We start from the raw sequence: 25276 nt of genomic DNA on the forward strand, positions 1-25276 counted from the left end.
TATCGATAGGCAAACACTTTCATGTCAGACGACCTACCGTGAACAGCAGCATGTTGTTTTGTGTTGTTTTGGAAACGATAGACGCTCTACTAGGTCGCTTTCCATTAAGGAGCGTGCAAAAATCGTTGACTGACGTGTTGTAGTGCATTTCAATCCAAGTAGAGATACCTCCACCATTGTGATATCTCGCGATTATCCAGTGACTTGGGTTCGTGTTGCTGCTCGTACTGTCGCCAAGGCGAAGTACAGCGAGTGGAGTGCTTGGGAAAGGCGAATCTAATTAGCTTTCTTCGACTTCTTATTACTATTTACTGCGCTAAACTCGTTGCAATTTGCTAAGTCCAACCAACGCTAATTTTTCTCCCCTGGTTGCCGCTAACGCTCTAGTTACCTGACTTGGAGGCTGGTTGGTGATTCTTCTACTCTCGTAGTAGTGCTTCCTTTCTCGCTCCAGGCACTCTAAGTACAGTATTCTGGGGACGTAGTGCAGACCGCCGGGTCCGGCTTTGGCGTATTGTTCCATCGTCGCATTTGGTTTATCGGACGTCGAATAGCGCCATTCGCTAGACTGCCACTAGTCTGAGTTACCATCTTGTGATGCGAATGCAACTCTTGGCTGCCTGCCTCATCGCTCGCGAAAGTGTTTGTTGCCGGGCCTTCTCAAAGGTCGATTCTGGGAGCACCGTCTATGGTCCATTGGTTCTTATAAGACATCTGTATTCCAAAAGGACAGTGACTTGTTTTTTTAATTAACCTTTGCCACAGTATTTGCTGTTTTACAGCAAGATTCAAAATTTTATTTATATTATTGCCGTAGTAGGCGTGTAAGGCCTTCAGCCGTGATTGTGGTCTCTTACTTTAAAATTCTAATTTCGTATTTGAATTTTAGTAGTAAGCTTTAAAACCTTATTTTCTACCATTCCAGGCCTCTGATGCCTTCTGCTGTGTTTGTGGTGACTTGCCTTTAAAGTTTCAATACCTGTAATTTGTAAGTTGCAGCGAGTCTTAGAAAATTCTTAAGTTATTGTCATTCCTGTTGTGTAAGGTCTTCTAACTAGATCACAGTGGCTTGAATTTAAAACATTATCAGCTGTATCTGTATTTAATAGTGATTTGCTTAATTGTAACTCGCTGAAAACACTACTATTTGCACCGTTCTTCATTCCTTCATTAATAACGTGCGGTATTTTTATTTATTGTTGAGTCTGGAATTACTGGTTTAAAATGAATTGTGTGTAGCTGTAAAAGACAACCGATAGTAAGTAATTACGGCCCCGTCCGCAATCGCAACCGAATCCTGCCTTCCCTTGACTACCAGGTTTCACGAATCTAGTTCTCTCAGATTGTGTTAAACGATTGTGAGTGAACATTTATTTCAGAGACGCTGGCAACATACTGAACGCTGTATGGACGGGCAGCATAATAGTCTGAATGACTAGCACTGCTCTCTCCGTTATTTGGATACGTTGGTTCTTGCCTCATGTGGGAAGTGACGTTGTCCCATCCCTTCTGCAGTCAGAGTACTTCTTTGTACTTCTTTGCGATGTTGAATGTTCTCTAGCAACTCGAGTACTGCTGTTTGTTTAACACTGTAGCCTGTTACATTCTGAATGTGTAAGTAATTGAGATGAAAACCTACTTTTACGCTCCTATTAATTTATGACTATGTATTACTCAAGTAATAAGTTCCTATATATAATCACACAGTAAAGTGAAGCGAACTGTAAAATAAATGCTTGCCTGCACATGAGTTAGAGGGTGCAGTCAAGTTGTCACACTCAACATCTGTGCACCACTGAGTTTGTACTGAAATCCGCTTAGAGAGCAGGTAAGCAGACGGATGCTGGTGTTCTTCGTGCTCGCCTTCCAGAATTTGATCTCACATTATACTTTATGCTAGCACTCCCTGCAGCAACACATTCCTCCCGCACAGCTATAAAAGTAAGAGGGGATTTCGGAAGGTGAGTTGCACATTATTATGACAGGCTAACGAATGACTCTTATGGAAAGCCTCACTGCACTTCATAGTAACATGACACTATCTTTCTACATAGTCACCAAGTCTCGGTAAATGACAGTCGGGATTTTATAACAATTCCTCGGCGATAGAAATGCGCTCTTTAGTCACGGAGCCATTCGAGAACCGCTCCGTGAATGTCATCATTGTTACATAATCTCTTTGTCAGCAGATGTTCCCCCTCGACTGCTTGAATGTTGTCCCCCGTGATTTTAGAGAACATTTCTCATGGGAAACAGCGATTTATCTTTATCCTTTAAAATGAACGTAAACAACCTTGTTCGCAAGAAATCATTATTTTGTAGTTATCGGTTTCTCTCATTTACTGACCACCCTCAGATTTCATACCGTGTTGATGGGCGGTGGCTGTGAACGGAGCAGGTGTTACCAACTCCACGAACGTCAACAGCCTGGGAGCTAACCACAAAAATGATTTCTTACGGTCGAGACTATTTATGTTCATTTTAATAGTCCTCTGTGGTCTATAACGATGTGAGTACAAGTGTGGCTTTGGTCAAATTGTTAGCACTGTTCGACTTGGGCCAGACGCCACTCTGCATTTCATCCATAGATCGGGGGAATATCTCGGTGAATCTCTGTGTAATGTAGGCGTTCTGCCAACAGGAATCATATATCCCGCGTGCTTTGGAATACGTTCGCAGTTGCCACTCCATTTCACTCCCACACTGCTCCTATGCGTAGTACTCTAGAAGTGTGTTTGCAGGAAAACGTAACACATACTCTGTTGTGAAAATGTGCCCCTCTAGTCGCGCAATGGTCTGACGAAGGAACGCCGTATGTAACTTACGTTACGGATATACTACTTAAAACAACGATGCTGGACACACTGATTCTCTGTACTGAGTGATGTGTCCTGGGCAGGTTCGGAACTGGGACCAGCTCGTGGTATCGTTTGCAGATCAAATAGGCAACAGATTTTCAAAAATGACCAACCAGGACATGGGGCAGGTGGAGCCCGGGAGCAGAAACAAAACCAATCTCTCCTCCCAGAGATGGCTGGTAAAAGACTGTGCACCAAATGCCGTCACAGCATATTAGAAAACGGTCAATTACAAACGTCGACAGTTAAAATTAGCACACTTGGACGCAGTAGCTTAGAGAAACCTTAGCTGACCAAAGATAAAAGGAATTTAGAAGAATAAATACTAAAAAGTAGCCAAGGAATGTGGCGTGCCCTGTAATTGGCTGGTGCCTCTGAAGGACTGCTTGCTTTACCTCTAAATCTACATGAGTACTCTGCAAGAAACCTTATGGCATGTGGCCTAGGATCCGTTGTACACGACTGACAGTTCCTTTCATTTCCTGGTCTAGACGAGTGTTGCGCGGAAGGAACGACTGTGGGTAGGCCTCTAATTTTACCTTAATGACATTTTCACGAGATAAGTCTAAGAGAAAGGGTCATCTGCCCATGAAGCTCTTTCCAATGGAGACATGGTAAACCTAAATCTAGAACAGATTTGTTGGCATTCACTTCGTATATGGTCTTCATAGATTGAAGATACGTTCTCTATACGAAGCAGTATCACTTCTTAGCGACTATCACTAATAGTGAAACTCATTTCTCCCCGTAAAACTTACGACACATTTATATTTCTCTTACAGTTGTGAGATGTTTACTCCTAGGCTTATTTTGGGCCGAGCTGAGGCACTGATGTTTGTAATACTGTGCAAAACCTTTTCCAAAAACGTTGCTATGTATATGTAATAAACTGTAACGTATGAAACCTCATATTTTAATGAAGCTTTCACACTCCATACGACCCAGTCGTAAATAAGGACGTTATGTAATTATGTAACCTCTGTTTTGCCTTGAGAAAACACTAATACTTCTAGTTTAAAACCACAACACCTTTCGATGAAGATTCACCATCGATAGTCGCTTCATTTATTATCTTATTCTCACACATCGATAATTTGTCAGCCATTTACAGTACGTGTGATATTTTCCTCCAGATTGTCATTTTTGTTTGCTCCGATTTTTTATGCCCCTGTAGAGTGTATAAACCGTCTTTTCTAACACGCTCTCCGACAAAGATAATCAGATATTCAGGTAATATAATGACGCTTTCAGTGTGACTTCGAACTAAGTGCTGCGTCGTATTTGCTGTTGTTTCACTTTCGTTTACGCTGAATGCTGCTACCATTGCACAGATATTCTTAGGTCTCAGCCACGACTTGTCTTTTATACTTCGTAATGGTTCTTTAATAGCCTGCCGTTCTACATAAATCAGGCTTCCTTCACCACCGTATGCGGCCTTTTACTCTGGGTGTCTGTTGCATCCCGGCTGAACTAAGTGACTTCATTTTCATCTTCCGTCGTTGTCAGAGCACCATTTAAGTTGCTTTTGCTGAATTCGCTGTAGGTATCTGTGCTGACAAGTGCTCTTGTTGAAGACGTTCCTATTGTCAAGAGTTCCTGCGTGTGAATTGAAATGTATTTCCATTGTTTTCTTACAAAACAGTGCACTGTCATTATTGTGAACAATGAAGCGAATGTGATATTGAATGGATAACCAGGGCCGGATCCTAGTTGGAGGTTGCCCACGTAACGGTTTTTTGAGGTAAAAAAAATTAATTTTTAATAATAGCCAATTTAAAATGTTCTCATAATCTACTCATTAAGATGTATAACGTTGCCTTAAAGGTTCTACACAATAAGTCAATCATTGCTTTTAGAAACTTCGGGTAATTACTCAGGCAGTGTACCTCACAGAAAGCAAATTGTGCAACGTATATTTATCCAGTATTTGAGAATGAGAGCACTTAATAACTTCCAACGTATGTTGAACATAATTTGGATCCTTCACGAAACTATTTCTTGCTGACACCTTTAACAAAATGAAGAAGAGAAATAAAAGTTTATCGCTTATTGCATTTTCACTGCTCATGCAACAAAACTTCAGCATGAGACCTGACCAGACAGTATAAAAATACATCATTTGATGTATCTGCAGAATTATATAATAATACGACAGATAGTTCAGAAGATTTTTGATATGCAAATTAGAGAGAGTTTAATATGTAAATTATTAAGAATGCAATTGCATCGAAACGAAATAAGGGAGATTGCATAAACCTATGTTTATTTCTATTTACAAGATAATTACAGTAATAAGGTAGGCGATTTCTTTCCTCTTCTTTCATTTCTTCATATGTAGTCAGACACTGCAGGTTACTGGGCACAGCTTAAGATGACTTCGGCTTGCTGTATACGCGAGAAAGTAGACAGGGCATCCCTCTGCAGGGACCATCCTATACCCCCGCCGAGCTTAGGAGCTGGGCCAAGCGCCAGACCACTGGGCTCAGTGCCAGTCACTGTGCCGAAGTATTTTTTTTACACATCCATTGTCTCAAAATAATGACAACTATATTTGGCTGCCAGTTTAGCACTCTACACCAAAATTTTTTACTTCCCTTACTGTTCCCATGCTAGAGAACAGCATAGCAAACGCACCAAATAATGAGGCATAGCACTTGTCTGCAACTTCGTGGCGTAAATTTTTTTGAGTGCACGTCTGGGACAGCTTCATTTTCTCTGCTCTTTTGGGAGTACAGTGGTACGAGCTTAATTGTTTCATTCGCGGAACACTAAGTGTATGTTTTTGATTGACAACTGCTACACGAGGTGCGAAAAAACAGATATAGAATGAGGGAATGCGCACACCTTCCACACATCCGATTCTGTTCTCAGTTGGGACACTTCAATCTGGACGCTTTGGGCGGGGACTTCACTAGCAGGCTAGTGGTTCAGAAGTTGTCCCATGCCCAGTCATCACATTACTCTTCAGTGATTGTGAGACTGACATGCAGCACTGGCCGAATAAGTCACGATGAATTTAATAATCCCCATAAAATCACTTTTAGATTCGACTGGACCCCTGGGGCAGGTACAGTTGCACAACAAGTCCACTTCTCATTCGAGAATCATAAGCAATCACTTCCGTTCAGCAGCAGAGTTTCAATGTTTTAGGAAGCTGAATTAACCATCCTATACTTCGGTACCCTATACTTACCACAATCAGATTTTGTTCCTTAGTTTCATTATTAATGTTTGTCATATCAGGAGTGAGTTTCTACAGAAGAATTCACTGATGTATGGAAATGAATTGTTTTTCACAAACTAAGGGAAATATTATACCTCTGAATTTTATTTCACAGTTAGTCATCCTTCTCTATAATTAGTTCAAGTTTAATTAGCAATGTTTCACAGGATAGAGTAATTAACTTTTTATCAGAGCAGTAGTTTTGCATTAACTAGCGGACCATGGCAATGGTAGCGGTAATTTTTTAAAAAAACCTTTAAGTATTTCTTTAGACAGTCACGGTCGATAAAACAGTCAAAATGGCTTCTAACATTCGATCGAGGATACATAGTTTGATCGTAGCCAATTGAACATTTTTGTTTTTCCATTGCAAACTGACTGGGAAACATTAGAACCTCGATATTACAATCTTAGATTACGGTAATGGTAAAAACATTTTATATATGTATTTTGTCTTAGATACGTTCTCTTGCTTTGTGGGATACTCTTCCACATACCGTTTCATATTGGCCTCGATAACAACGCTGTAATTTTTGATCGCTTTTATACATATTCGTGTGCATGCTAGGCATTTTTTTATAATTTACAACTTTGTTGAGGTAGGTTTTCCCAAACATATTTGATCACTTAGTGGTCTGAATGAGAACAAGAAGCTAGTCTATGTTAGCGAGGGCTCAGGCTAAATTTACTCAACTGACAAACATGGAACAAAGTCAGGATATGGAAAAGGAGTACATAACTTTTCGAAAGGAACAGGCAACTCACATTTCGTCGAAATATGAAACGGGCAAAATAAAACACGGAGTTAGCTGGCACAGTGGGTTATGAGAGCGAGGAATCTGTTACAGTTGCTTCACGACTTGTAGACGCTATAGTGAAAATTAGAAACTATGAGGTAGGGGACAATGATACGGAGAATACTCCTCGAGGGACGTTGTTTGCAGGCACCAAATGCAAGTAGAACAGGCTTGCTGGGAGGCACATATTTTACTACATTAGAATTTTTGAGGAAATGGTCAGATACAATAGGTTTTGGAAAGAAGACTTCGCGAAGATGGCACAAAAATCAGAAGAATTTGGGAAGAATATTCAGCAACAGGTACAATGAGCAAAGGAAGAAGTAAAGGCAAAAGAAGACAAGACCAGCAGAGAAACGAAAGAAACTAGGAAAGTAGCAAAAAAGGCAAGGGAAAAGTCTAGTGGAACGAGAAAAGAAACAAAAATGAAGAGAACAATAGAGGCTCTATTGGAATAAATAATGAAGTCAGAGATGAAGCAAAAGCGACTAGATATAAAAGATAGGAAAAATCGGTACTAGCCACTACAAACCGAGAAATGTCAGAAAAGTAGCGAAAGAAGCGAAAGAGGAAGCTGCAGAAGCTAGGAAAGAGACGCAAGTGGTCAAAATTATGGCTATGGAGACAAAAAAGGCTCAGGAAGAAACTAATGTACGAATAGAACAACTTCCAGTCATAGTGTGAGACATTGTAAACAATGGCGAGAAGCAGGAAGAACAGGAGGAACTTGTAAGCAGGACAGAAGAGCGGATAGATAACAGTGAAGAAAGGATCGTCACAAAAGTGCCCTTAGTTGCAGTACAGTTGGAGTCTCCTAATCAAGAAACTAAGGAATGAGAATTGCGCAATGGAGAAAGGGATCAAACAGCTAAAACACAGCTTTGACTGTAGAATCAGAAGTCAAATCTTTATTTTAGTTCAAAAAGGCACAAGAGTGAAGAAACCAAAGTGTTGATAGACTCTGAATACAAGTAATGCAAGTGCTTGCGTAAGAAACTATCACTAGAAAAGTACACGGCTGTGTACCACTGAGGAGGAGCTACACGGGAGAAATGAATGTGTTCAACGCAAGGGCAAGATGCAATGGTGAGCTTGGAGCATATGCAAAGTATGAGGAAGAGAACTGAGAGTCGCTAGTGGCAGCTATAATACGACAGGGAGGAAGGGGCATTTCATTCTAAGCACTTGTTCTCCAAAGACAGATTTCGGAAGTACAACGATGGTGGTAGTGCCCTCCACCCTATGGCGTGGGTATCTTCAGTTGATTTGTCATTTCCACCATTGCATCCACTACATTATAAATTAGACTATCTACGTATGTGCATATTTATGAGGGAAATGGCTGAAACGACGAGGACAATCGCCCTAACTTGGATATAATACAGTGTGTTAGTGGGGGCATTTCATGTGATTTGTTGATCAAATGGAACACAGAATCGAATTACGCAAGAGACAGCAATGCGTAAAGATGTGGAAACGTCAGAGCAGAGGAACCCGGAGAAAATTTTTTATACATTGCTAGGAAAGAATCAGTTCCTAATTGTGCCCTGTTGCGTTAGTGAAATAATCAAATATTGCTACATGGAACTGCCTATTAGATACCACTATGTACTGGCGTGTGGACGTGACAACGAAACTGACCTTCTGAAGAATGTGTTGTAACCTCCCCGTGAAAATATAATAATGAAAAGAATTGAATAGAATTGCAAATAGTGCGAAATGTTAGCTTCCCACAATAATAAAAGTCAATGATAATGAAAATGTGCAAAAATGTAAAGTCCCCACAAAATTAACGTTAAGATCAATCTGATAAATTTTATAAGGGCAGCTGCGCTGAACTTAGGCCCTGTGCAATAATTAATCTGATAAATTGATTCTAGGAGGAAAAGCATAGGAAATATTGTTTCAATTGTAATGATTCTTTTCTTAAAAACGATGGCTTTGAAAACAAAATTATTATTGGGGCATTTCTTGAACAAATTAATTACAATTAACATACATTACATTATCAGATGTGCACAATGCTGCTCCATCACCTTATTTAACAATATACCTCATCCCGAACCTTGACCAGAGACCCATGTCGACGCCCACCAACTCCTCACACACAACTCCGACTGAGTCCAACTCACAACTCCAACATCCTACTCGCAACTATAAACAACTCTCTGGTCAGAGATTCTGTCATGCCTCGCCATCGCTGGTACTGAATACATACGCGTTTCATAACCCTCCACTGGGGGGGGGGGGGGGGGGAGGGGGGGCAAAAATTTGGCAGCGATGGTGAGTCATTTCGACTTGCCATGAGCAACAAATTTTTTCATAATTAATTAACTTTACAATTACAACATATATAAGATATAGAACATGAAGTAAATATTGTGCACATGCACAAAGTACAAAACATATCAGACAATAACAAAATGTGAGTACAAGACATAAGTGCACATGCTCTGAAAAACTCTTTAGCATTTTCACAACAAATAAACGTAATGGCAAAAAATCATGTTGACAAGCGACATAAGTGCACATGCTCTGTAGTTCAGAATATATCAGGAAATCAAAATGTACATACAATGAGTAGTAATCATGTTAGAAAATGACAAAAGTGCACTCACATTGTAGTTCAGAATATATCAGCAAATCACAAAATGTATATACAATAAGTAGAAATCATGTTAGAAAAATGACAAAAGTGCACACGCACTGAAATTCAGAATATATCAGCAAATCGAAAAAAAATGTATAGGCCATGAATACAAATGATGTTAGCAAAAAAAATGATTTTTACTATGTTACAAGAATTAGGATAGGAAATGGAAGGATTGCATCATGGTTGTAGCACTTTAGGTTGCATGCAGCTGCACTGAAAGTCCATATCTTTCCACAGAAGTACAGCACCAAGTGAGACAATCTGAAGTTCTTTTCCCAGAAGTATTTATCAGCGTACCCAAGACACTGAATTGTCGTAGTAATATTCCATGTTATCATTTTGGCAGTACATCAGGTACACCAAACAGTGGGGCCATAATAACATCTGCATCGCTCACAGTGGTGGACAGCATGTCGTGCCAACACCACGCTCTTACAAGGCACACCAACGCAGAATTAGTGCAAAAACCAAATATAGTGCTCCATGATCAAGAGGATATACAGGAAAAATGGATATTGCAGTAATTCAGGGTAGTTAGGTCAGAAGGTGAAGGACATTAAGTCACATACTAGTTTTCATTGGGAATTACATTAGTAGTTTGCGGCATTCACAGCCCAGTTATTGAACATTTCTGTACCATGTATGTAGTACTACAGAATAATGTTCATTAATTGTTTTACAGAGAACATTGGCATTCATTACCTAATTACGAATCATAGAACTCATTCGTTTTACAGAGAACATTGAAATTCGTTGCCTAATTACAAATCATTAGAAGTCATTCGTTTTACAGAGAACATTGAAATTCGTTGCTTAATTACAAATCATCAAAAATCATTAGTTTTACAGAGAACATTTTACAGAGAACATTGGCATTCATTCCCTAATTACAAATTATCAGAAATCATTCGTTTAACAGAGAACATTCAAATTCATTGCCTAATTACAAATCATCAGAAGTCATCCGTTTTACAAAGAACATTTTACAGAATACATTGGCATTCATTCCCTAATTACAAATCATCAGAAGTCGTTACTTAAAACAGGAGGTAGTCAATAACATAGTATGACAGTATAATGTTGATAATTAATCTTTGGTCATCCCAATACAGTAATCAGTAGCATTCATTTCCCAGTTACAAGGCATTATTAATTAATAATTGGTCATCTCAATACAGTAATCAGTAGCATTCATTTCTCAGTTACAAAGCATTATTAATTAATCATTGGTCATCTCAATACAGTAATGAAACTATGTGCATAGTATTTATGCATTCATTATTCAAGTGACATACTATTCAGAGCTAATCAGTATTACTCAGAACTCTTTTAAACTGGTATCATTATTTGAGACTGGTAATACATTTTATTGTTAGCAATGCATTGTTTTGGGTATTTATAGGGGAAAGCAAGAAGAGAAAAAGAAAAAATTTGCTTCTGGGTTGTTCCTGTAAATGAAAATGTGTAACGTCATTCGTCATGAGTCAGCTGTAACAGAGTTATCAAACAAGTAGAGTATATGTAATAACATTCATAAACGACATAGATTTAATGAACAACTGCTTATAGCACATTAATTTCATAAATAATTTCTCCTGCAAAAATATATTTAAAAAATGGATTATTAAGCTGAAAGAAGAAACGAATTTTATGCTGAAAAGTAGTGATCTTCGAATTAACAGGTAGTGAAATGTGTATAAAAAAGTGTTCCATAGCTGTCCTTTCCAAAACCTTCAGTCATGAAACTATGCAATATAACACCTGATGTCAAAGCGAACTGCAACAAATACTTAAATAACTACATAGCATGAATACATAACTTCCACATTATCCTCATCTGTAAAGAAAAACTTCATTATCCATTACTTCATTATCTATATTATCATAACTCCATTATTAACATCACCTGTAAAGAAAAACTTCATTATCCATTGTAGCATATTCTTCATCATTATTCATCAGCATTCATTATCATCAGCAAATAATCACTTCATTACTCATTATACAACTATTCCTTATTTCTATCATATTTCATCACTAAAACTGAGATGTGTAGTTCTGTCTGACAGCCTGCATCAATCGCCTCGTATTATGAAAGAAAAAATTAGTTAAGACTGCTAACCTACGATGAGTTTAGTATATTCTTGTTAATGCTTGTTAACCCTGATCCATTTACTCTTCCTCACGAGGTTTGCATCTTCTTTCGATCATTCCGAAGGTGTAATTACCATTTCTGTTTAATTTATTTCTTTCACGCATCATTTCATTCTGAAATTGATAAACAGAGATTGTCTTGCATTTAAATCATATACTCATTAAATAATGACTGGTTTATGGTAACATAAATAAGCATACAGCATAACATGACAGAAAACGTAATATGTGAAAAACGTATATAGTGTTCAGAGGCTAAAATGTACTCAGTGTACCACAATGTGACAGTAAAGTAGTCACGATGTTGGGATATCATAAGGCAAAATGTCAAAGTCAACTGGTGTTTGCTATATCTTAACTATTTTATAGTGCATACAAACAAAACATGAAAGCAATTGTACAAACATAAAATAATTATGAGAAGAAATGTGACCCTCTTTGTGTTCAGCTTGCCTGTTGTGTAGTTAATAGAGGCGAGAATTGAAGACTTCAATAGAGAAAAAATTTGATAAAATTAATATATCACTAGATAGAATTGCATAATTATTCGTAACATACGTAATTTTATCTGGAAAATGTGCACTGTCTAATGTGTAACGACAAGAAAAGCGACCTGCTAACCTTACCTTGCCGGGCACTTGCCAAGAAGAAATACGATATTCATCAGTAATTAGTCATGTGAATATAATTGCATAAGTGATCATAAAATTAGCAAAATGGCATTATAGCATGTTAAATCATATAGTGTCTTCATTCAATAAAAGGTTTGATGTTTGACCAATGGTGGTTGCCTTTGGTTTTTCTAGTTCTCAAAGTTTCGACGTGTACAACATTGGGGTGAGGAATGCTGCGAATCCGATATGGACCTGCGTATAGAAGTTCAAATTTACTGCACCTACCTTTTCCTTTGTTGGATAAATAGTGTGTACGTACTAATATTTTCTGTCCAATGTGAAAGTCACGGCGTGTAGAAACCTGTTTTTGCTGTCTTCTCCGGCTCTCTGCAACACGTTTGATGTTGTTCAGCGCAATGTCGATTATTCGTGGTGTCGTAATCGACGAGATGTAGGAAAGTTTACTAATTCTGTAATTTTGTTAGGTGGTTCAACATTTTTCAGTATAACAGACGGAGATAGCATAGTAGATTCATTTGGTATGGAATTAATTACATCCTGGAATGAGTGTATGTGTGTCCCAATCAATATGTCTTTTGTGGCAGTATATTCTACAGAGTTTACCAATTTCTTTCATTAATCGTTCACAAGGGCTCGAAGAAGCATGGTACTTGGATATATAGATTGGAGAAATGTTTCTAGCTCGTAACATACGTGTCCATATAGCAGGACGAAATTGTGATCCATTATCGGAAATTACTTTCATCACATGCCCTACATGAAATAAATAATGCTTTACAAATGCTTTCGAAACAGTTTTAGCAGTAGCTTTGCGTAACGGACTGAAAGTAACAAATTTTGAAGTGAGTTCAACAGCGACAAAGATGTAGCAAAAACCTCTATTAATTCTGGGAATCGGACCAAAAATGTCTACAGCGGCCATATGTCTTAATTTAACAGGTACAATGGGATATAATGGAGGAATATGTGAAGTTGTGTCTGACTTAGCTTTCTGGCAGGTATTACATGACGCTAAAACTCGTCGTATACGTTTCTCCATGTTGGCAAAATAACAGTTCTGTCTCAGTACAAGAAAACATTTTCTAGCTCCGTAATGTGCGTAACTTAAATGAGTATACCAGATTAATTCGTTAACCACTTCATCAGGAATGCATAATAACCAACTGTTATTGTCAGGATAAGAGCGGCGAAACAGAATGTCATTGCGTACAGTGTAATGGTTTCTAATCGTAACATTATTCTTATATTGCCAAAGGTGTTTAATTTCTTTACTTTGCTCTTTTGCTATGTCCTGTAATGACGACGAAATACAATTTTCAAATGCAACTTGCTGAATGTACATGATGCTCAAATTTGCTTTGCAGAAGTTGGTTGCGATGTCTTGCTGATTGTTGCTGAGAGAACGAGATAGTGCGTCTGCTATAATATTTTGTGTGCTGGGAATCTGTCGTGTGTGAATTTAGCTGAAAGTAAAAATTGTATAGCTATATGGTCTGTGTAAACGGTGGTGTGTCTTCCATAAAGAAAGTGCCTAAATCTCGTAAAAGCACAAACAACACATAACGTTTCCAGTTCTGTAACAGAATAATTTCGTTCAGCAGGTGACAAAATGCGACTTGCAAATGCGATGTTTTTAATTACTGTTGAGCCATCTTCTTCAATTTCCTGAAAAATATGTACGCCTAAAGCGGTGTTGGAACTGTCGGTGGCAATGGAAAAATTTCTGGTAAGATCAGGGTGCGATAAAAGTGGTGCATTCAACAAAGCATGTTTCAGGTTCATAAATTCAGAATGTGCTTGCTTATCCCAGGACCAAATAGTGTTTTTACCTGTCAATTGGCATAATCTAGGTGTGTCTAAAGCAGAGTGATGAATAAATTTACGAAAAAAGTTAATGAAACCCAAAAAACTGCGAAGTTGCTTCTTCGTTGTAGGAACAGTAATGTCACCTAAAGCTTCAAGTTTTTCCGGATCAGGCGCAATGCCTTCTGCTGAAATTACGTGCCCAAGAAATTTTATAGAAGTTTTGCCAAAGTGCGATTTACTTAGATTAACAGTGAGCCCTTGAGCATGAAAAGTTTGCAACAGTTGTTCTAGAATCAGATTGTGTTCAGTCCAGTTAGCTTCTGCAATAAGAATGTCGTCTACGTACGTCGTGATTCTGTCTTTAAGTTCTGTCGGAAGTATTGTGTTCAAACCGCGAATAAAAGCTGCAGAAGAAATAGTTAAACCGAATGGTAATTTACAAAATTGATAAGTCACCAAAACAGAGAAAAGCTGTGTACTTTCTGCAATTTGGATGGAGCTGAATTTGCCAAAATCCCGATTTTAGATCTAATGTAGAATAAATAGCCGTACCATGAAATTTCTGTAGAAGTTCCTCTAGTGCCTGTGGTCGATCTGTTTCATTAATAATAATGTCATTAATGTGACGTGAATCAAGTACGAGGCGAAGTGAGCCATCATTTTTCTTAACAATATGGTGCGGGTTTATGTACGGACTAACTGCCGGTTCAATAATTCCTTGGTCGAGCATATCTTGCAATTCTCTTTTAACTTGTTCTCTATGGATATATGGAAAGGGATCATGCTTTGCTTCAAATGTGTCGTGCTGTTTGACTTGTAATTCATACATAAAACCGGACATAGTACCAGGAATGTTGTCAAAAACTGGAGCTTGCTGTAAAAGAATTTTGTGTAGTTGCGTGCGTTCGTCGTCTGTATTTGCACAACTCTGCTTAACTTTATCAGAAATCACCTGCATTACATCATAGTCAGCTTCGTCTGGAGTATTATAGTTATGTACGTAGGTATCTGTGAACAATGAGGAATTACAGTCTATGTTACGTGATGCGGAAATGACTTCTGTGCGATTAATTGTTTGTTCTTCCGAAGATAAAGAGTGCTGAAATTCTAAAGCCAATTGTACATTTTCATCCTTTAGCATTAAATAGGAATTCCGAAAAATCAAGAACTGCGTCGTGTTGTACCAGAAAATTAGTACCTAAAATAACGTCTGCTGTCAATAAAGGAACAATCCAAAAATTTGAGTGAAATGTGTGACCTGCAATACTAAATGATAAATGTGTCTATAATTTAACGTCTACTCCTTTACTCGATACTGCTCCTTTCACTTTCGTTTTGCCTAACGGTAATGTAGGATAGGTATTCTCTTTGTTACACTCATTAAAAGTTTCTTCATTTATTACTGACATAGGTGATCCGGAATCGATTACTGCTGAAAATTTCGATGACCCAATTTTAATTTCGATGACAGGGAGAGAAACAGTTTTCTGAACATCTGGTCTTTCCTGTAAAAGAGTGTCTCGGATGTCGTCAAAAGTAATAACATTTTCGTGAACAACATTATGCGTGTCAAAGGCAGTGCTTGTGTTACTGGGAGATGCGACCTGTACAGTATCTAGTCAGATTCTATCTGACGTGTTATTATTTTCTGGAGGATGTTGTGGCATTTCTACTATTTGAACTGTTCTATTATTTCTTCCAGACGTATTACGTTCTGGATGATACCTACTGTCGGGTTCATTCATGAGAATATGTTGTTGCTGATCATTTTGCTGCTCGTAAGACTGACTGATGCTGATAATTGTGCTCGTTGTTTTTACGTCTGTCGTGATAGTCATTCCTATAAGGTGCATTGCGATAGGAATTGAAATATTGAGTATTCTGTACGTAGTTATTTCTTTGCTGCCGTGCGTTACCATTTGTTACACCTGAGACTACACGTGCACGCGGCGAAACATTAAAGCCTGGTTGACCTTGTGCATTGCATTGTTGGTTAGGTACGCTAACCGGCTGGTTTTGTTGTTGTTGTTGTGAAAAACCTCTATTGTTACTAAAATATGGTTCCTGTTGCTGATAATTTTGACGATATTGATTAGTAAAACTGTGTCTATTATCAAAGTTCTGGTGGTTGTCGTTCCTAAAGCGTCTATTAGCTTTGCTATTGAAATTGCGTGGTTGATCGTAATTACTGTAAGTTTGTTGGCCTTGGTTGTTACACGAAAAATTTTTGTTTATGAAGGAATAATCTGATTGCTGCACTTCTAAAAGCTGCAACAGATCCCTGAATGCCGAAATATTTTCTTTTTGCAGACCCGTTAAAAGCGACACTCTTAATGATCGTGGCAATTTAGTTATACATAATTGAATGAGTGCAGATTTACTGTATCGTTCACTTAAGTACTGTTTTTATTGTACCATATGCTCAAAAAATTACGTCACACTAGGAAAATTTGGGTTCTCATAATTCGATAAACTAATTTACTGATCTTTAATTCCGCGCTGTGTCGTCTTCGACCAATACGCTGACAGAAAAGCATTCTGAAATTCTTATACCGAGTAGCATTGTCTCGCGATGTCTCATACGAGTTGCCGGTTCACCTTCCAAAAAACTACAAATAAATTCAGGTTTGTGCGTTACGGGCCAAGTCATTGGAAAAGCAAAGCTAAATTGTTGTATCCAATCTAGTGGGTGAATCTGTGTTCTGTCATTTTTAAATACTTTAAATTTTCTCACTGATAGAAAATGTTTGTAATCGAAATTATCGTATCTGTATGACGGAACAGGTTCAGTATTGTAAGAGAATCTATTTGTCTGTTTCTAATCTCATACTCTTCGTAGATTACCCTAATTATACGCTGTGTGTGAGTCTGACAAATGTTTGCAAAGTGACGTCTGCTGTGATGTGTTATTAACTGAAATATTTTTTATCTCTGTTACCTCTTGCTGTAAACTTGACAATTTTCTATGCAATGTGTTATTAGACGTCTGCTGTAGATTTTGAAATTCAGGTGTTTGATTAAATGAAATTGGTGCAGTATCGTCTGATTTATTGTCATTATTACTTTTCATAACATCAATACGACTGGCCAATTCATCATATTTTTCAGTCAGTATTTTTGCCTGATCATCGTTTTTACTATCAGAGGCATTAATCTGTTTTTCTAATTTGCGTGTGGTTTCGTTCAATTTTTTAACGTCAGCTTTCATGACATCGGAATCCTGTGTTAGTTCTAATTGTTCGAATCTGTCTGTCACTGTCTGAATATCTGGTGTGAGTGTATCTGTTTTTGATTGAAGATCAGAAATTTCCTCACATAATTCTGTGTTCAACTGTTTGATGCTATTAATTTTGTCGTACAATGTAGCAATATTGTTGTCTACGTATGTTTTTGCCTTCACAAACATTTTACGTTTGTCTTCCTGCCTCTGTGCAGTGATTGTTTCCATGACTTGACGTTTTACTTTATGTTGATCCTGTATAAATTTGCGGAAACGCGTATCACTGTTTTGTAGGTGAAGATTAAAACGTTCGTCAATTTGAGTGTTCTGTTGTTCGAATTTCGCGTCTATCTTTGCGTCCATTGTGCGCGAAAGTTCTGCTGTTATTAATTTGAACTCGTCGCGTAATTGTGTTGCTTATTCAGAGCATTGTTTACCGACTGTACTAATTTCGTCTCTGAGTGATTCTGTTGCAGCTGTTTGCATATCCCTTAATTCTTGAGCAACAGATATAATTTCTTCGCTACTTTTTCTTGAACAAGCCTCAATTTCCTCGCGTAAATGTTCTTTAGTATAATGACACTGCGTGGCAACGGCTCTAATCTGTTCACTAAGCTGTCTGGAATTGTTGTCTAATTTTTGATTTAACTGTCTGGAATTGTTGTCTAATTTTTCATTGAGCTGTTGTTTGAGATTTTCGTTATTTTCATTAAGCTTGTTGTTTGAGATCTTCTTTAAGTTGTTTGGAGTTATTGTCTAATTTTTCATCAAGCTCTTGTTTGAGATCTTCTTTAAGTTGTTTGGAATTGTTGTCTAATTTTTCATTAAGCTCTTGTTTGAGATCTTCTTTAAGGTCGTCTTTTTTTTTAACCTGTTGTAGCAATATTGCCATAATTTGATCAAATCTAAAATGAACATCTCTATTCTCTGTACTGTGTGATGGTGTGTCCGCAATTGTCACGTTTTGTGTATCCATTTGGATATTCTGCGATTCTTGAAGATGTTTGCTAATCAGATGTACACTGTTGGTCATTAAATCGGAATTAAATAAATCTGTCCTACTTTGAGTATCCTGTTCATTTTCATTGGAAAAATTCGTCTCTTCGTCACGTGAATTTTGCAAACTGGTTGTGTTAAGCTGGGCAGCGTTCATTGCAACAGAGCGCCCCACGTCATCAATTGTCGTCAAATTAACAGAGAAGACAATTGAGTTCGTTTGTTGATCATTAAGATAAAAATCATCATTAGTGGTTGGAACGCACTGATTGTCAGTGAACGCAGGATTTTCATCATTACACTGCATGCCACATGTACTATCGTTCAAGTTGTTTAATTCAGTTACTTCACTCATTATACCTCGCGATACACTATTGATAGTCTTTTGCAGCATTTTTACACTAGTCACAATCATTCACAAATGAGACAAAGACAATGCAAAATCCAACAAATACAAATACAACAAAGAGCAACGAATTGCCGATGATCTGAGGAAAGAAAGTCACAAAATTAGTAAAAGCATTGCGCCAAATGCTAATTATATTTTATTAAATAAGAGCAGATATCTGGCTACTTATCAGAAGATTCTCAAGGAAATACGATCCTGGCAGAGTTGCCAAGTGTAACCTCCCCATGAAAATATAATAATGAAAGGAATTGAATAGAATTGCAAATAGTCCCAAAAGTTAGCTTCCCACAGTAATAAAAGTCAATGATAATGAAAATGTGCAAAAATGTTAAGTCCCCACAAAATTAACGTTAAGATCAATCTGACAAATTTTATAAGGGCAGCTGCGCTGACCTTAGGCCCTGTTTAATAATTAATCTGATAAATTGATTCTAGGAGGAAAAGCATAGGAAATATTGTTTCAATTGTAATGATTCTTTTCTGAAAAACGATGGCTTCGAAAACAAAATTATTATTGGGGCATTTCTTGAACAAATTAATTACAATTAACATACATTACATTATCAGATGTGCACAATGCTGCTCCGTTACCTTATTTAACAATATACCTCATCCCGAACCTTGACCAGAGACCCATGTCAACGCCCGCCAACTCCTCACACACAACTCCGACTGAGTCCAACTCACAACTCCAACATCCTACTCGCAACTATAAACAACTCTCTGGTCAGAGATTCTGTCATGCCTCGCCATCGCTGGTACTGAATACATACGCGTTTCAGTGTTGCGTGAGTTAGATTTCTTATTTGATGGGAATTTATGGAGATAAGCAGAGAGAAAGAGAACAATTAAAGACTCAAAAGCTTTCGTGCGGTGCCGTGACGGAATAGCTATAGGAGGTACAATAGGAATAGAACAACTGGATGAGGCATAGCATTCAACCTTTACCCAGCAGAAACGGAAGTGGGGAATTACTATCAACTAAGTAATGAATCATCTTTCGTAGCCAGCTGGCAAGAGACAAGCAGAAATAAGGTGGAGACGGTAAAAATCGGACCGCTGAATCCAAGGGATAACAATCACTTCGGGCATCAATCATAGCAGTAACTGGTTACGGATACAAGCACTGCTTCAAGAGCACCTGCAGAAGAGACTGTACGTAATAACTGACGTAATAGCTTACATAAACAAAAGGAAACCTTGCAATATGTGGAGAAGGAAGATGAACACTGAGGCGCGCAATGTTACTAGTAATAATGTGGAAGACGAACAGTTCAGAGAATATGAGAAAGATATATAAATTAGTTGTGTGCTAGGTCACATAGCATAGGAGACAGAGGACTGTCAAGAAGATGAGGTAGAAGGTCAAGATGTGGAAGAGACTGGGAATCCATTCTGCATGAAAAGAATGAAGAAAAGGCAGGATACATCTTACGTTATTTTAGACTTATGTAAGAGGCTGATGAATTGTGTTCTGAGCACCGCATTGCACGAGAAGTGAGAGCAAACCTGCACAGCAGCACAGGAGACTCCTCGGTAGAAGAAACTGGTCAGGAATCAGCTACTGAGACTTCGGATGTACATGAGACGGAAGAGGGCGAATTAAACCAATTGAACTTGATTAAATATGAAGACATGTCAGAACTCTCGTTAGAGAGAAAGAAGACGTCGACCAGAGAAGATCTGTAGCCTGCAATCAAAGTGACACAAAAGTGTGACTGAAAAGTATTTGGAACAGTGATAGCCAGTTCTTCATTATTTACGATACAGCATTTAAAAGACGTGAGGAAAAGTTGGTTCAAATGGCTCTGAGCACTAAGCGACTTAACTTCTGAGGTCATCAGTGGCCTGGAACTTAGAACTAATTAAACCCAACTAACCTAAGGACATCACACATATCCATGCCCGAGGCAGGATTCGAACCTGCGACCGTAGCGGTCACGCGATTCCAGACTGAAGCGCCTAGAACCGCACGGCCACAAAGGCCGGCTGAGGAAAAGTATTGGTGGCCAGTATTGCCGTTATGGAATACGCAAATTAAAGGCTTAGTTTTTTGAAAAAGATGATCTGGGAGACGAGGTTACAGTTTATGTGGCAAGGACACGCACTAGAGGTAAACTTCTTCGTGGTACCGAATCTCGCCACAGACTTAATCATCGGCATGTATTTCATAAGAGAGAATGAAGCCAGAAATTACTCAGTGTGGTATGGGGGATTGTCATGTTGCAGACGAGGATGGCAGAGCTTATACATTTTGAAGAGTAAGCAGACAGGGTACAGATTCCAGCTAATTCCTTAAATTTATGTTCAGAGAAGGAAGCATACAGTATGTACACCAACAAGAAGGGCCGCTGTTGGGGATGCTGTTGTGGTTTTAAATAAGGCACGAAATGTAGGAGAAGGTGTCGGCAGAACATGACATAGAAACCCACACCAATGGGGAACTGAGCACCATACTACACAATAATGAAGCAACATTTCCACAAGAGCTGGAGGCAATTAAAAACTTACAGTTTAACTTCAAATTGAAACTGCTTTGGAAATTTGTAGTGCCATCGTATTTGATTCCACTGGCGCACAGGCTGAAGGTTTGCCAGGAATTACATAACATGTTGTTGTAGAATACTAGATCACACCATGTCGCCCTACAACAGCCCCTGCATGTTGTGACAAAGAAGGATGAATCAGTCCCCCTTGAACTGGAGTCCCATCAGATTAATGCTATAAGTGCACCCCAGACAGAGAGGCTCACTCATTTGTTACATAGTTTAATTCTTAATTTTATTTGCGTGTTTTTGGTACTTGCATTGTTTAATTCATAAATTTTGGGCGTATTATAGTATTTGAGAGTGTAGCATCGCGTTTTAGTACCTGAATAGTGTAAATTCGCGTAGTCTCCCTCCGCCGCCGAGCAGTGTCACCAGTGCGCAAGTAGCAGCATTACTGCATATACTAGGCAATCTTGTATTTTAATAACCGTTTAAATTTTGTCGATTTGTTTGCGCTCTCTGTAGATTAGTTCAGACGTTCTTTGCAAAACAGTTTTTAGCATGGATAGGGACTGCAACTGCTGTGTTCGGATGCAGGCTGAGTTGGCATCCCCTCGCTCCCAGCTTCAGGCAGTGTTGGCTTCGGTCACACAGCTTGTGGCTGTTGCCAATGGGCATCACTGTGGGGGTCCGGATGGGGGTTTGTCAGGGACGGCCAGCTCGTCCCACGCATCCCCTGATCGGACTACGACTGTGGTTGCCCGGGATACTGCCTGCATTGAGGCTGATCCCTCACCTGTGGTAGAGTGGGAGGTAGTCTCAAGGTGTGGCAGGGGGCGAAGGACATTCCGGAGGGCTGAACGGAAAGCCTCTCCAGTTTGTCTGATGAACCGGTGTCAGGCTCTGTCTCAGGCTGATACTGATCTTCGGCCTGACATGGCTGCTTGTCCTGTTCCAGAGGTTGCCCCTCAGTCTGCAAGATCCGGGCAGTCGTTTACTGGTAGTTGGGAGCTCCAACGTCAGGCGCGTAATGGGGCCCCTTAGGGAAATGGCAGCAAGAGAGGGGAAGAAAACCAATGTGCACTCCGTGTGCATACTGGGGGGAGTCATTCCAGATGTGGAAAGGGTCCTTCCGGATGCCATGAAGTGTACAGGACGCACCCATCTGCAGGTGGTCGCTCATGTCGGCACCAATGATGCGTGTCGTTATGGATCGGAGGAAATCCTCTCTGGCTTCCGGCGGCTATCTGATTTGGTGAAAACTGCCAGTCTCGCTAGCGGGATGAAAGCAGAGCTTACCATCTGCAGCATCGTCGACAGGACTGACTGCGGACCTTTGGTACAGAGCCGAGTGGAGGGTCTGAATCAGAGGCTGAGACGGTTCGGCGACCGTGTGGGCTGCAGATTCCTCGACTTGCGCCATAGGGTGGTGGGGTTTCGGGTTCCGCTGGATAGGTCAGGAGTCCACTACACGCAACAAGCGGCTACACGGGAGCAGGGGTTGTGTGGCGTGGGCTGGGCGGTTTTTTAGGTTAGATGGCCTTGGGCAAGTACAGAAAGGGCTACAACCTCAACGGGTGCGGGGCAAAGTCAGGACATGCGGGGACCAAGCAGCAATCGGTATTGTAATTGTCAACTGTCGAAGCTGCGTTGGTAAAGTACCAGAACTTCAAGCGCTGATAGAAAGCACCGAAGCTGAAATCGTTATAGGTACAGAAAGCTGGCTTAAGCCAGAGATAAATTCTGCGGAAATTTTTACAAAGGTACAGACGGTGTTTAGAAAGGATAGATTGCATGCAACCGGTGGTGGAGTGTTCGTCGCTGTTAGTAGTAGTTTATCCTGTAGTGAAGTAGAAGTGGATAGTTCCTGTGAATTATTATGGGTGGAGGTTACACTCAACAACCGAACTAGGTTAATAATTGGCTCCTTTTACCGACCTCCCGACTCAGCAGCATTAGTGGCAGAACAACTGAGAGAAAATTTGGAATACAATTCACATAAATGTTCTCAGCATGTTATAGTCTTAGGTGGAGATTTCAATTTACCAGATATAGACTGGGACACTCAGATGTTTAGGACGGGTGGTAGGGACAGAGCATCGAGTGACATTATACTGAGCGCACTATCCGAAAATTACCTCGAGCAATTAAACAGAGAACCGACTCGTGGAGATAACATCTTGGACCTACTGATAACAAACAGACCCGAACTTTTCGACTCTGTATGTACAGAACAGGGAATCAGTGATCATAAGGCCGTTGCAGCATCCCTGAATATGGAAGTTAATAGGAATATAAAAAAAGGGAGGAAGGTTTATCTGTTTAGCAAGAGTAATAGAAGGCAGATTTCAGACTACCTAACAGATCAAAACGAAAATTTCTGTTCCGACACTGACAATGTTGAGTGTTTATGGAAAAAGTTCAAGGCAATCGTAAAATGCGTTTTAGACAGGTACGTGCCGAGTAAAACTGTGAGGGACGGGAAAAACCCACCGTGGTACAACAACAAAGTTAGGAAACTACTGTGAAAGCAAAGAGAGCTCCACTCCAAGTTTAAACGCAGCCAAAACCTCTCAGACAAACAGAAGCTAAACGGTGTCAAAGTTAGCGTAAGGAGGGCTATGCGTGAAGCGTTCAGTGAATTCGAAAGTAAAATTCTATGTACCGACTTGACAGAAAATCCTAGGAAGTTCTGGTCTTACGTTAAATCAGTAAGTGGATCGAAACAGCATATCCAGACACTACGGGATGATGATGGCTTTGAAACAGAGGATGACACGCGTAAAGCTGAAATACTAAACAGCTTTTTCCAAAGCTGTTTCACAGAGGAAGACCGCACGGCAGTTCCTTCTCTAAATCCTCGCACAAACGAAAAAATGGCTGACATCGAAATAAGTGTCCAAGGAATTGAAAAGCAACTGAAATCACTCAATAGAGGAAAGTCCACTGGACCTGACGGGATACCAATTCGATTCTACACAGAGTACGCGAAAGAACTTGCCCCACTTCTAACAGCCGTGTACCGCAAGTCTGTAGAGGAACGGAGGGTTCCAGATGATTGGAAAAGAGCACAGATTGTCCCAGTCTTCAAGAAGGGTCGTCGAGCACATGCGCAAATCTATAGACCTATATCTCTGACGTCGATCTGTTGTAGAATTTTAGAACATGTTTTTTGCTCGAGTATCATGTCGTTTTTGGAAACCCAGAATCTACTATGCAGGAATCAACATGGATTCCGGAAACAGCGATCGTGTGAGACCCAACTCACTTTATTTGTTCATGAGACCCAGAAAATATTAGATACCGGCTCCCAGGTAGATGCTATTTTTCTTGACTTCCGGAAGGCGTTCGATACAGTTCCGCACTGTCGCCTGATAAACAAAGTAAGAGCCTACGGAATATCAGACCAGCTGTGTGGCTGGATTGAAGAGCTTTTAGCAAACAGAACACAGCATGTTGTTCTCAATGGAGAGACGTCTACAGACGTTAAAGTAACCTCTGCCGTGCCACAGGGGAGTGTTATGGGACCATTGCTTTTCACAATATATATAAATGACTTAGTAGATAGTGTCGGAAGTTCCATGCGGCTTTTCGCGGATGATGCTGTAGTATACAGAGAAGTTGCAGCATTAGAAAATTGTAGCGAAATGTAGGAAGATCTGCAGCGGACAGGCACTTGGTGCAGGGAGTGGCAACTGACCCTTAACATTGACAAATGTAATGTATTGCGAATACATAGAAAGAAGGATCCTTTAGTGTATGATTGTATGATAGCGGAACAAACACTGGTAGCAGTTACTTCTGTAAAATATCTGGGAGTATGCGTGCGGAACGATTTGAAGTGGAATGATCATATAAAATTAATAGTTGGTAAGGCGGGTACCAGGTTGAGATTCATTGGGAGAGTGCTTAGAAAATGTAGTCCATCAACAAAGGAGGTGGCTTACAAAACACTCGTTCGACCTATACTTGAGTATTGCTCATCAGTGTGGGATCCGTACCAGATCGGTTTGACGGAGGAGATAGAGAAGATCCA

The sequence above is a fragment of the Schistocerca americana genome, chromosome 3 (assembly GCF_021461395.2).
Source record: "Schistocerca americana isolate TAMUIC-IGC-003095 chromosome 3, iqSchAmer2.1, whole genome shotgun sequence".
In the NCBI taxonomy this organism is placed as follows: Eukaryota; Metazoa; Arthropoda; class Insecta; order Orthoptera; family Acrididae; genus Schistocerca; species Schistocerca americana.